Source organism: Dendrobates tinctorius, unplaced genomic scaffold (genome assembly GCF_039654945.1).
Source record: "Dendrobates tinctorius isolate UK_male_01 unplaced genomic scaffold, ASM3965494v1 ptg000192l, whole genome shotgun sequence".
NCBI lineage: Eukaryota > Metazoa > Chordata > Amphibia > Anura > Dendrobatidae > Dendrobates > Dendrobates tinctorius.
This window is the reverse complement of record NW_027361859.1, coordinates 13,534,382-13,546,472: the sequence shown is the minus strand read 5'-3', so window position 1 is coordinate 13,546,472 and position 12,091 is coordinate 13,534,382. Positions and strand designations below refer to the sequence as shown.

General features: G+C 48.1%; 1 protein-coding gene across 1 annotated transcript in view; it reads right to left on the bottom strand.

Moving 5' to 3' along the window:
• Nucleotides 1-12,091, bottom strand: part of LOC141055906 (uncharacterized) — a 93,728-nt gene that overhangs the window by 3,900 nt on the left and 77,737 nt on the right. The window lies entirely within an intron of this gene.

The following is a 12,091-nucleotide window of genomic DNA, read 5'->3' as shown; positions in this document are numbered from 1 at the left end:
GGCAAATTATGTAAAAACATTGGATTATTGACAGTCTAAAAGAAAATCCAATTGGATGAACCAGTAGAGCGTGGTGTTCAACTGTTTGTTCATTCTGCCTCCCAATTATGCAATAAAAAATAAAAAGCCACCAAACAATGTTATGTAGGAAAAAAAATACCATTAAAAGCTTCTACGCAATGTTAGGCTAGTTTCACACTAGCGTTTATGAGCGCAGTGACGGCCTGCGCACGGCCGCAGCTAAGCCCCGCCCCTGCCGGTAGCTCCGCCCACCGGCGCATGACGCTGGATGCGCCCTGCGTCCCCTATCTTTATCACAGGGGGCGCAGGCCGTGCGCAGTATGCGTTTGGCAGCACATGCGTCCTCTTGACGGTGCGCCGACCTGCGCCAAACGCAACCTGCTGCAGTTTGGTTGCGTCGGCGCACCGTCAAAAAGGCGCATGCGCCGCCAAAAGCATACTGCGCACGGCCTGTGCCCCCTGTGATAAAGACAGGGGATGCAGGGCGCATGCAGCATCATGCGCCGGTGGGGGCGCGGCAGCCGTCGCTGCGCTCATAAACGCTAGTGTGAAACTAGCCTTAGGCGTCGGATTCCTGGCACTGCACAGGGGGAATCCAGAGCCAGACATCCTGCGGTCTCCCATTCTTCCTCAACCGCTCCAGGTGTTGCTCAGCAAACACAGCGAGCCAGGCCTGCTGCTCAGACTCACTCTGGCAGCCTGGATGTTGCTGCCGCCTCTGGTGCAGCAATGGCAGCGCAACCTGCTTTGCAGGGAACCGCTCCTGAGGCTAAGTCCTCATGCCGTGCTACTGGGCATGCCCGCAACTCGACCTCTCACTGGAGAGCAGGGGTCACATGCTCAGGTCCTGCGTCGGATCTGATTGGTCCTTCCCAAGCTAATGGAAGGTTCCGGAAGCGCATCGCTATAAAAAGCCCGCAGGGCGGATCGGCGATGCGCTAGTGTAGACTTATCTTGCTATGTGTGTGAATGGTGACGGATGCATGGACTGGTGGCTGACTTATTATGAAACCCCTTCCCTCGGATAATACGATTGGTGACAGAGTGTGTTCTTAGGCCAGCACCAGGTAGAGGCAAGCTACGCCACAGTGCTCCTTCGCCTACACTAGCGTCCGTCGGTGCCCGGTCCTCAGCGCTGACGCTTGCGGCTATAGTTGCCGCTGCGCTGCATTACCAGCAGCAATTGGTGTTCGCGGCTGCGACGCCACACGCTGACTCCTGTGACGATAACAGGGCCAGAACCTTTGTATATATTTCTGGCAAGCGACTCTGTGTCTGAACAGAGCCGCTCCTAGCGTTCGGGTGACGTTAACCCGTGCACACTACTTCACCTTCTGGTGCATCTGCCATTGCCCAGCAGCGGTCTTACCAACTACCGCACGGTGGACCCCGGGCGGCGAACGCACCTCTTATTATTTTATATCTGGTGCGTTCCGCCGACCATAACATTACACTAGCGCCCTAAACAATGCGGTGGCCGATTCCACTGGTCAGACGTCCTTTCTCCTAAATTATGGTCAACACCCTCGCGTCCCTGTCCCAATGCCGGTGTCCTCCGCTGACTCCAGGGTGGCAGACTGGGCAGTGGAGGCCCGGGACATTTGGGATCGCACGCAGGATGCTATCTGGGCATCTAAAGAAAGGATGAGGGCGTCCGCCGACACGCATCGGTGACCCGCACCAAGCTTCTCCCCTGGCGACATGGTGTGGCTCTCCACCCGGAATATCAAACTGCGGGTCGAGTCTCCCAAATTCGCACCACATTACATTGGACCGTTCAAGGTCCTCGAGCGCCTTAGCTCAGTGGTCTACCGCCTGGCTCTTCCTCCACATTTGGCCATATCGGACGTGTTTCATGTGTCCCTCCTCAAACCAGTTCACATGGTCCGGTTTTCTGAACCATCCACCGGGTCATCAGACTTATCGTCTGACGAGTTTGAGGTTAACGCCATCGTGGGGTGCAGGTTTGTCCGTGGCAAAAAGTTTTATTTGGTGGACTGGAAGGGTCATGGTCCCGAGGCTCGGACCTGGGAGCTGGTGGAGAACATTCATGCACCGCTCCTGATCGCAGCTTTTGAGCGCAGTGAGGAAGGGGCCCTAGGAGGGGGGGTAATGTTAGGCATCGGATTCCTGGCACTGCACAGTGGGAATCCAGAGCCAGACATCCTGCGGTCTCCCATTCTTCCTCGACCGCTCCGGGTGTTGCTCAGCAAACACAGTAAGCCAGGCCTGCTGCTCAGACTCGCTCTGGCAGCCTGGATGTTGCTGCCGCCTCTGGTGCAGCAATGGCAGCGTAACCTGCTTTGCAGGCAACCGCTCCTGAGGCTAAGTCCTCATGCCGTGCTACTGGGCATGCCCGCAACTCGACCTCTCACTGGAGAGCAGGGGTCACATGCTCAGGTCCTGCGTCGGATCTGATTGGTCCTTCCCAAGCTAATGGAAGGTTCCGGAAGCGCATCGCTATAAAAAGCCCGCAGGGCGGCTTGGCGATGCGCTAGTGTAGACTTATCTTGCTATGTGTGTGAATGGTGACGGATGCATGGACTGGTGGCTGACTCATTATGAAACCCCTTCCCTCGGATAATACGATTGGTGACAGAGTATGTTCTTAGGCCAGCACCAGGTAGAGGCAAGCTACGCCACAGTGCTCCTTCGCCTACACTAGCGTCCGTCGGTGCCCGGTCCTTGGCGCCGTCACTTGCGGTTATAGTTGCCGCTGCGCTGCATTACCAGCAGCTATTGGTGTTCGCGGCTGCGACGCCACACGCTGACTCCTGTGACGATAACAGGGCCAGCACCTTTGTATATATTTCTGGCAAGCGACTCTGTGTCTGAACAGAGCCGCTCCTAGCGTTCGGGTGACGTTAACCCGTGCGCACTACTTCACCTTCTGGTGCATCTGCCATTGCCCAGCAGCGGTCTTACCAACTACCGCACGGTGGACCCCGGACGGCGAACGCACCTCTTATTATTTTATATCTGGTGCGTTCCGCCGACCATAACAATCATCTTGCAAAAAAACAAGTCGCCACTCAGGTCCATCATCTGTCAATGGAAAAACAGATGTTTCCACATTATTAGTGGCTCAAAGGATCTTAAAATGCAACATGCCTTCCATTAACCAATCCAGCACAATTCACTGAAACACAAACAAAAAGCACAGAATGACAAATGTGCAAAAATACCTTGCTGATTACTGTTATATGTCTTATTGCAAGGTATTTTTGCACATTTGTCATTCTGTGCTCTTTGTTTGTGTTTCAGTCAGTGGGTGGTGTGAACATGGTCCAACAGACTTGTTCACATTGTGCATGTCACATGTGTTTTTAATCCAGTTTTTTTGTGCTTATGCATGATTTGAGAGACCCCACCCCTTTCTTGTGTGACATGCACATAAGGAGCTGTCTTGCACCACGTGCCCATACCAGAAAGCGCCTGTCTTAATCCTGCTCATTTAGACACTGTTCATATGTTCAGGTTTTAAATACATTAGATAGGGACTGCTTCAATACGGGTTACTTTGACGTTGGTGAAGCAGCTTGGCATATATTTTTTTGCAAAAAAACGTATCGACTAAATAAACTGTGTTTGTTATTACCTTTTATCAGCACTTGCTGATTACTGTCATATGTCTTATTGCAAGGTATTTTTGCACATTTGTCATTCTGTGCTTTTTGTTTGTGTTTCAGTCAGGGTGGTGTGAACATGGTCTAATAGACTTGTTCAAATTGTGCATGTCACATGTGTTTTTAATACAATTCACTGAAAGTCAAATTTCCCCCTCGCTTCGGAGCCTTGCAGTGTGCCCAAACGACATTTAGCATCCATGTACAGTGGGGAAAAAAAGTATTTGGTCAGCCACCAATTGTGCAAGTTCTCCCACTTAAAAAGATGAGAGAGGCCTGTAATTGACATAATAGGTAGACCACAACTATGAGAGACAAAATGAAAAAACAAATCCAGAAAATCTCCTTGTCTGATTTGGCAAGATTTATTTTGCAAATTATGGTGGAAAATAAGAATTTGGCCATTAACAAAAGCTCATCTCAATATTTTGTTTTATATCCTTTGTTGGCAATGACAGAGGTCAAACATTTTCTGTAAGTCTTCACAAGGTTACAAGACACTGTTGGTGGTACGTTGGCCCACTCTTTCATGCATATCTCCTCTAGAGCAGTGATATTTTGAGCTTGTCATTGGACAACATGGACTTTCAAATCCATCCAGAGGTTTTCTATGGGGTTGACATCGGAGATCAGAGTATTTTGGGCACTAACTACTGTAGTGAAACTGTGTATAGACAATAACACATATACTGAAATGATCAAACTCAACAGTCTTCATGGGTAAAAAATGAGTAACTAGTGATGAAACTTCTCTGGAGTAAATAAAGTATGGGGCAAGGTGGCTCTTTGCAATTTAAACTATCGTGAGTGCCAATAATTTTTGTCAGATGAGTTTCAAGAAGGAATATTAGACATTTAAAAATAACTTTTTAAAATAGTACAGAGCTGAGGTGTCCTAAATTTAGATCTCGGGTATTTGGAAGCGGCAATGGAGAACACTTTTAAAGATAATGTCATGATCCAGGACGGGGATTCGCTTCGGCCCGTCCAGGTCTGATTGGGGGTTAATTGTTCCGCCTCTGCCTGGCAGAGGGCGGCTATTTAATGCTCACTGGACATAGGTCCAGTGTCAGTTATACTCCTGCCCACGGCTAAGTTAGTTGACCTTGTGCGTACGTGTGCCTTGTGCCTGATATCTTGCTTGCTTGTTTGGTTTTTGATCCGGTTCTGTCCCTGTTACGAGTTCTGCCTGTCCCTCTTGTACTGCGCTACCTCTCGTGTATGACTCTCTGCTTGTGACCCGACTTCTCTCTGCTCGTCCCCTTGGTACCACGTCGCCCTCTTGTGTATGACCTTTGGCTTTGTCTGATCTCCCGTCTGTTTACCCCTCCTGTACCTCGCTGTCTGTACTGTGAACGACCTCCGTTTTGCCTGACTCTGAGTTTGCAGTCTTCTCTGAAAGCAGGACGCTAAGCCACGCCCCCTTGCAGTCACATGACCATAGGTCCCGTGCCGGCTTGCTAAACTTCAGCACTAAGGTCCTGTGCACCTATACTTTCCGGCTATTCTGGTTCCCAGGGGTCCCTACAGTGCGGATGAGTCCCTGCTCAACGGAGGCTGTATGCCGGCGCTGTCAGGATCCTGATATTATAACTGACCGATACCATTTTTTTTCTCTGCTTCCATTCACCTGTGTGTGTGATGGATCCTATGCACTCTCTTTCTGAGCAGGTTAAACACCTAACCCAGATGTCTCAGAAACTCCTTGGAGAACGAGTCCTTGCTCAGTCTCAGCAGCTGATCGCTGACGCTGTGCAGGGGGCTTTTTCATCGGGGGCTCGGGATATTACATTAGTTTCCCCTGAGTCTCCAGTGAAGTTACCAGATACCTTTTCTGGAAATAAAAAAGAGTTCAGAGTTTTCAAGGAGGGCTGTAAGCTTTTTCTTTTCCTTAAGACCACACTCTTCTGGGGATGAAAATCAGAGAGTGGGGGTCATTATGTCTCTGTTAAGGGGAGCCCCCCAAGCTTGGGCTTTCTCCCTTCCGACCACGGCCCCTGAGCGTATGACGGTAGATGCATTTTTTAAGGCCCTGGGGCATATTTATGATGAGCCTGATCGTATGCATATGACTGAGGACATGGTGATGAGTGTGTGCCAGGGAAAGCACTCAGCCAAGTGGTTTTGTACAGAATTCAGACGCTGGGCTGCTGAGGTCTGCTGGAATGATGCCGCCCTCCGGGGTTTGTTCCGTAGAGGCCTGTCTGAATATCTGACAGATGCCTTGGCTCTCCACCCTCCGCCTGATTCCCTGGAGGAGGCTATGACACAGGCCGTCCGAATGGATCGCCGGCTACGGGCGAGGGGAGTGATGCAAAGTGAAAGACCGTTATTCTCCCAAGGAAGGGGACCAGTCCTATTTTGGAGATCGCGGAGATGGGAACCATCGACCTCAAGGACAATGAAAGGAGACCACGGAGCGAGGGAAAAGACTGTTTTCACTGTGGCGATTCTGGACATTGGAGAAAGGTGTGCCCCTCCCATCCACTAACCAAGCGACTGAGCCCGGGTGATTGTCGTGGAGGTCACCCAGGCTCTCAGGTACCTTTTTCTGCCTTCTCTAGAATGTTGTTGCAGGTGGAACTTTGTTGTGGGAGTGTCTCCACATCCACTTCTGCCTTTGTGGATTGTGGATAAGCATTGAACTTTATTGACTCTGATTTGGTATCCAGGTGTAAGTTAGGGACAGTTAGGTTGGAGACTCCTATTCACATTGTGGCCATTAACAAAACACCACTGGTAAAAAATTACATTATGTTTCGTACTGAAGAGTTTCTCCTTAAAGTGAGTTCCTTGCACCAGGAACGTATTTCATGTTCTGTGATGGACAACCTGCCAGCGGGACTGGTGGTGGGGTTCCCCTGGTTACAATTGCATAATCCTGTAATTAATTGGGAATGTCGGGACATTGTTAAATGGGGTTCCTATTGTTCTGAGAAATGTCTTGGTACTGTGTCTGTGTCGTCCGTGGGTCTGGAAGGTATTCCGGAGTGCCTGATAGACTATAAGGACGTTTTCTCCGAAAAAGAGGCTGAGGTTTTACCACCACACCGCCCATTTGATTGTGCCATTGACCTGGTTCCAGGTGCTAAATTGCCCAAGGCCCACTTGTATAACCTTTCGGGTCCAGAATGGGCTGCGATGAAGGAGTATATTTCCGAGAGCCTCCGTAAGGGACACATTCGTCCTTCTGTTTCTCCTGTGGCGGCGGGGTTCTTTTTTGTAAAGAAAAAAGACGGTGGTTTACGCCCATGCCTCGATTTTCGTGAGTTAAATAAGATAACTGTGAGGAATACGTATCCCCTTCCACTTATTCCTGATTTATACAACCAATTGTCCGGAGCTAAGTGGTTTTCAAAATTAGATCTATGGGGAGCGTATAACCTTATCCGAGTCTGAGACGGAGATGAATGGAAAACCGCTTTTCTCACTAGTGAAGGGTTGTTTGAAAATCTGGTCATGCCTTTCGGCTTGACCAATGCTCCAGCGGTCTTCCAAAACTTCATAAATCACGTGTTCTCTGATTTTATTGGACATTTTTTGGTGGTATATTTGGATGACATATTGATCTATTCTCCTGATAAACAGACTCACATTGGTCATGTTCGGGCAGTTCTCCAAATGCTCCGCCGGGAGAACTGTCTCTTTGCTAAACTGGAAAAATGTTTGTTTTTTGTTCAGGAACTGTCGTTTCTGGGGTTTATCGTGTCTGCTGAAGGGTATCGCATGGATCCTAATAAGGTGCAGGCCATTGTCGAGTAGGTTCAACCTTGTGATTTGAAGGCTCTGCAGCGTTTCCTAGGATTTGCCAATTACTATCGCAAATTTATAAAGGGGTTCTGACAGGTGGTTAAACCCCTCACAGACATGACTCAAAAGGGGGCCGATATCAAGAATTGGTCAACTGCAGCGGTTGCGGCATTTCAGTTTTTGAAAACATGTTTCATGTCGGCCCCGGTTCTTGTTCAACCGGACCCGTCTGAACCATTTATTGTTGAGGTAGATGCCTCAGAGGTGGGGGGTGGGGGCGGTATTGTCCCAAGGACCCGCCACTTTGACCAATTTAAGACCTTGCGCCTTTTTCTCAAAGAAATTCTCTCCTGTGGAGAGAAACTATGATGTGGGAAATCGAGAACGTCTGGCCGTTAAGTTGGCCTTTGAAGAATGGAGGCATTTTTTGGAGGGGGCTGTCCATCCTATAACCGTAATTACGGACCACAAAAACCTAGCTTATATTGAGTCAGCTAAGAGGTTGACTCCTAGACAGGCTAGATGGTCACTTTTTTTTACCGATTCAACTTCTCGATCTAAAAGGATCTAAAAATGTCAGAGCAGATGCCTTGTCACGCAGTCTAGATCCGGTGTCCCCCCCGGAACCTCCATCCTTCAACCTGGGGTGGTGGTGGCAGGTATTTCAAATATGTTGGAACGAGAGATTCGGGAAGCCCAGTCTCTTGCACCGCCGGCTAAGCCGGTGGACAAACTTTTTGTGCCAGCTCAACTTCGCCTTAAGGTCCTCCGGGAGTTCCATGACTCAGTTCTGGGTGGACATCCAGGGATCTTGGCTACCCGGAAGGCCATTGCTAGAGTATTCTGGTGGTCTGCTTTAGCCTCTGATCTTGGGGAATATGTGTCTGCTTGTGATGTTTGTGCCCGTGCAAAAACCCCCCATAACCGGCCGGCCACGGAATTGGTACCACTGCCAATTCCTGAGAGACCATGGACGCATTTGTCCATGGATTTCATCACCAACCTTCCCCTCTCCAAGGGTAATACCGTCGTCTGGGTTGTGGTGGACAGGTTTAGTAAGCAGGCACATTTTGTACCTTTGGCAGCTCTACCTAATGCGGAAACATTGTCCAGATTGTTTGTTGAGCATGTGGTGCTGTTGCATGGGGTACCCTTGAATGTGGTGTCTGATAGAGGAGTGCAATTTGTTTCCAGATTTTGGAGGGCTTTTTGTACAAGGTTGGGTATTGGTCTGTCCTTTTCATCCGCTTATCATCCAGAGACTAATGGGCAGACCGAGCGGACCAATCAGTCTCTGGAGCAAATTCTGCGTTGCTTGACTCCAGACCGATAAGATGATTGGTGTTCTGTGTTACCGTTGGGCGAGTTTGCATTTAACAACCGTGTTAACCAGTCTACGGGTACATCTCCTTTTTTTTGCAATTATGGGTTTCATCCTCATTTTGGAGAATTTTCCCGTTTGAATTCTGGGTGTCCTGGGGCGGATGAGACGATCCAGCGGTTGGGGGAGGTATGGCGAGAGGTCTAGGGTAATATTACGAAGGCCCAGGACAAGTTTAAATTTTTTGCAGACAAAAAACGATCCGCGGGACCGGTGTTGCAGATTGGGGATAAGGTATGGTTGTCCACCAAGAATATAAGACTCAAGGTCCCCTCTGCGAAGCTTGGACCCAAGTTTATCGGTCTGTTGTGAGTTCATTTTCCCCTTCATTACTGAGGCCCGAGGAACTCCCTCTTCTGGTAAAGAAAGGTAGTGAGCCTGATTGTCAAACACCTGAGGCTGATGATTGTGACTGGCTGAGTGGAGTTACGGACTGGATATAATGCTGCCGACGCCCTTCTGCCCTGCGGGTGATTTCTCTGTGGGATCCTTGGAGACCAGTCTGAATTCCTGCTCCTCCAAAGCTAAGTTTGCTGCTCGGCCTTTTGCTTTTGTGCTTTGATTTTGTTTTTGTTTTGTTTTTCTGGATTTCTGCCATTCCCTGCTGGGGTGTGCTGAATTCATTTAGCTCTGTCTTCGGAAAATACCTGAGTGCTGATTCAGTTTTTGAAGCCTAGCTGTTTCAGGGCCTTTTTCATATCAGCTGGTTGGCTTATGTCTTTGATAGGGTTTTGGCAGATTGCAGACAGCAGCCTTCCTGTCCTTTCCTATCTAGGTAGTTTTGGGGCCCCGTCTTTGCTCAGTCTATCTTTCTGTCTGTGTTGGTATTTTCATCTTGCTTCACCGTCATTATATGTTGGGGGCTGCCTATTGCTTTGGGGTCTGCTCTGGGGCAGTTTAGATTTCCCCTTTCTTTCTTTAGGCCTATGTATTTCTCCGGCTGTGATCGAGGGGTCTAGGGCATCGTAGGAACCCCCCACGGCTACTGCTAGTTGTGTTGATAGGTTCAGGGGTCTGCAATCTGATAGTTGCCAACTTCTCTGGTTTTCTGGACTTAGCTTGTATTTCTGCTTTTGCCTCCTATGGTGACTCATTTCATAACAGAATCACCCGCCATACCACAGATTCTAGGGTACTCAATAGCAGGAAAGAATTGTAAAAAAAAAAAAAAAAAAAAGTGTATATTTTTTCCTCTATATCTCTGAGGCTGTAGGGGGAATTTTTTTTTTCTCTCAATGGAGATAAAGCAATTGTCTGATCGTGTGGAGCAGCTCGCTGCGGAAGTGCGGGGAATTTCCGCCTACCTTGCTCATTCACATGCTGCTGAACCAAAGATTCCTACACCTGATGTATTTTTTGGGGATCGGTCTAAATTTTTGAATTTCAAAAATAATTGTAAATTATTTTTTGCCTTGAAGCCTAACTCGTCAGGGAGCTCCGCGCAGCAGGTTAAAATAGTCATCTCTTTGCTGCGTGGCGATCCCCAGGATTGGGCGTTTTCTTTGAAACCAGATGATCCTATTCTGACTAATGTGAACGCATTCTTTCAAGCTTTGGGGTTGTTGTATGACGAACCTAATGCCATTGATCAGGCTGAAAAGACCCTGCTGGCATTGAGCCAGGGTCATGATTCTGCAGAATTGTACTGTCAAAAATTCCGAAAGTGGGCAGTACTTACTACCTGGAATGATAATGCCTTGGCTGCTCTCTTTCGGAAGGGGTTGTCAGAAGCCGTAAAAGATACTATGGTGGGATTTCCTGTTCCCTCTGGTCTTGACGATTCTATGTCATTAGCCATTCAGGTTGATCGGTGTTTGCGCGAACGCAAAGCTGCACGAGAGGTGTTGCCACCTGTTGAACAAATGTCTGAACCTATGCAATGTGATAGAGTTTTTTCCAGAGAGCAGTGTCAGGAGTTCAGAAGGCGTAATAAGTTGTGTTTTTTCTGTGGAGATGCCTCGCATATTATTTCTGTCTGTCCCAAACGAGAGAAACGCTTTGCACACACGTTTTCTGTTGGGGGTGTTCAACCTAAGTTTCTTCTGGCTATTACTCTGATCTGCTCCCTGTCCACATTTTCCGCCAAGGCGTTTGTGGATTCGGGAGCAGCCCTAAACCTAATGGACTTGGATTTTGCTAAACGTTCTGGATTTCCGATGACACCTCTGCAGACGCCTATCCCTTTGAGGGGAATTGATGCTACTCCTTTGGCTAAAAATAAACCCCAGTTTTGGACCCAGGTGGTAATGCGGGTCGCCCCAGACCATCAAGAAAATTGTAGATTTCTGGTGTTGCATAATCTGCATGATACTGTTGTTCTGGGGTTTCCCTGGTTACAGATTCATAATCCAGTTTTGGATTGGAAATCTGTGTCTGTGGTGAGTTGGGGTTGTCGGTGTGCCTTTAGTGAGGCTCCGGTGTTTTCCACTTCTCCTCAGTCGCATGATGTTCCTGATTATTTGGCGGACTTTTATGATGTATTTAGTGAGAATGAGTCTGCGTCTCTGCCTCCTCATAGGAGTTATGACTGTGCAATTGAACTGAGCCCGGGGTGTAAATTTCCCAAGGGTCGGCTCTTCAATTTATCTGTACCCGAGCACGAGGCTATGCGATCCTATATTAAGGAGGCGTTGGAGAAGGGTCATATTAGACCATCCTCGTCACCCTTGGGTGCCGTTTTTTTTTTTTTGTAGCCAAAAAGGATGGATCATTAAGACCTTGTATTGATTATCGTGCCCTCAACAAAATTACTGTTAAATATCAGTATCTGTTACCCCTGATTTCTGATCTATTCTCCAGAGTTAAAGGTGCTTGCTGGTTTACCAAGCTTGACCTCAGGGGGGTGTATAATCTTATTCGCATTAAGCATGGGGATGAATGGAAGACGGCGTTTAATACTCCGGAGGGACATTTTGAGTACCTGGTGATGCCTTTTGGGCTCACTAATGCCCCTTCTGTCTTCCAGTGCTTCATGAACGATATTTTCTGAGATTTTGTCGATAAATTATTGATTATCTATCTGGATGATATTTTGATCTTCTCCAAGGATTGGGATTCTCATGTGGAACATATTCGGACTGTGTTCCGGATCTTGAGGGAGAATTCCCTGTATGTCAAGGGATCTAAATGCCTTTTTGGAGTACAGAGGATTTCTTTTTTGGGATTTATTTTGTCCCCGTCAACTATTGAAATGGACCCGGCCAAGGTACAGGCCATTCACGATTGGGTTCAGCCCACTTCTTTGAAGGCCCTCCAGAAGTTTTTGGATTTTGCTAATTTTTATCGGAAATTTATAGCAAAATTTTCTAGTATT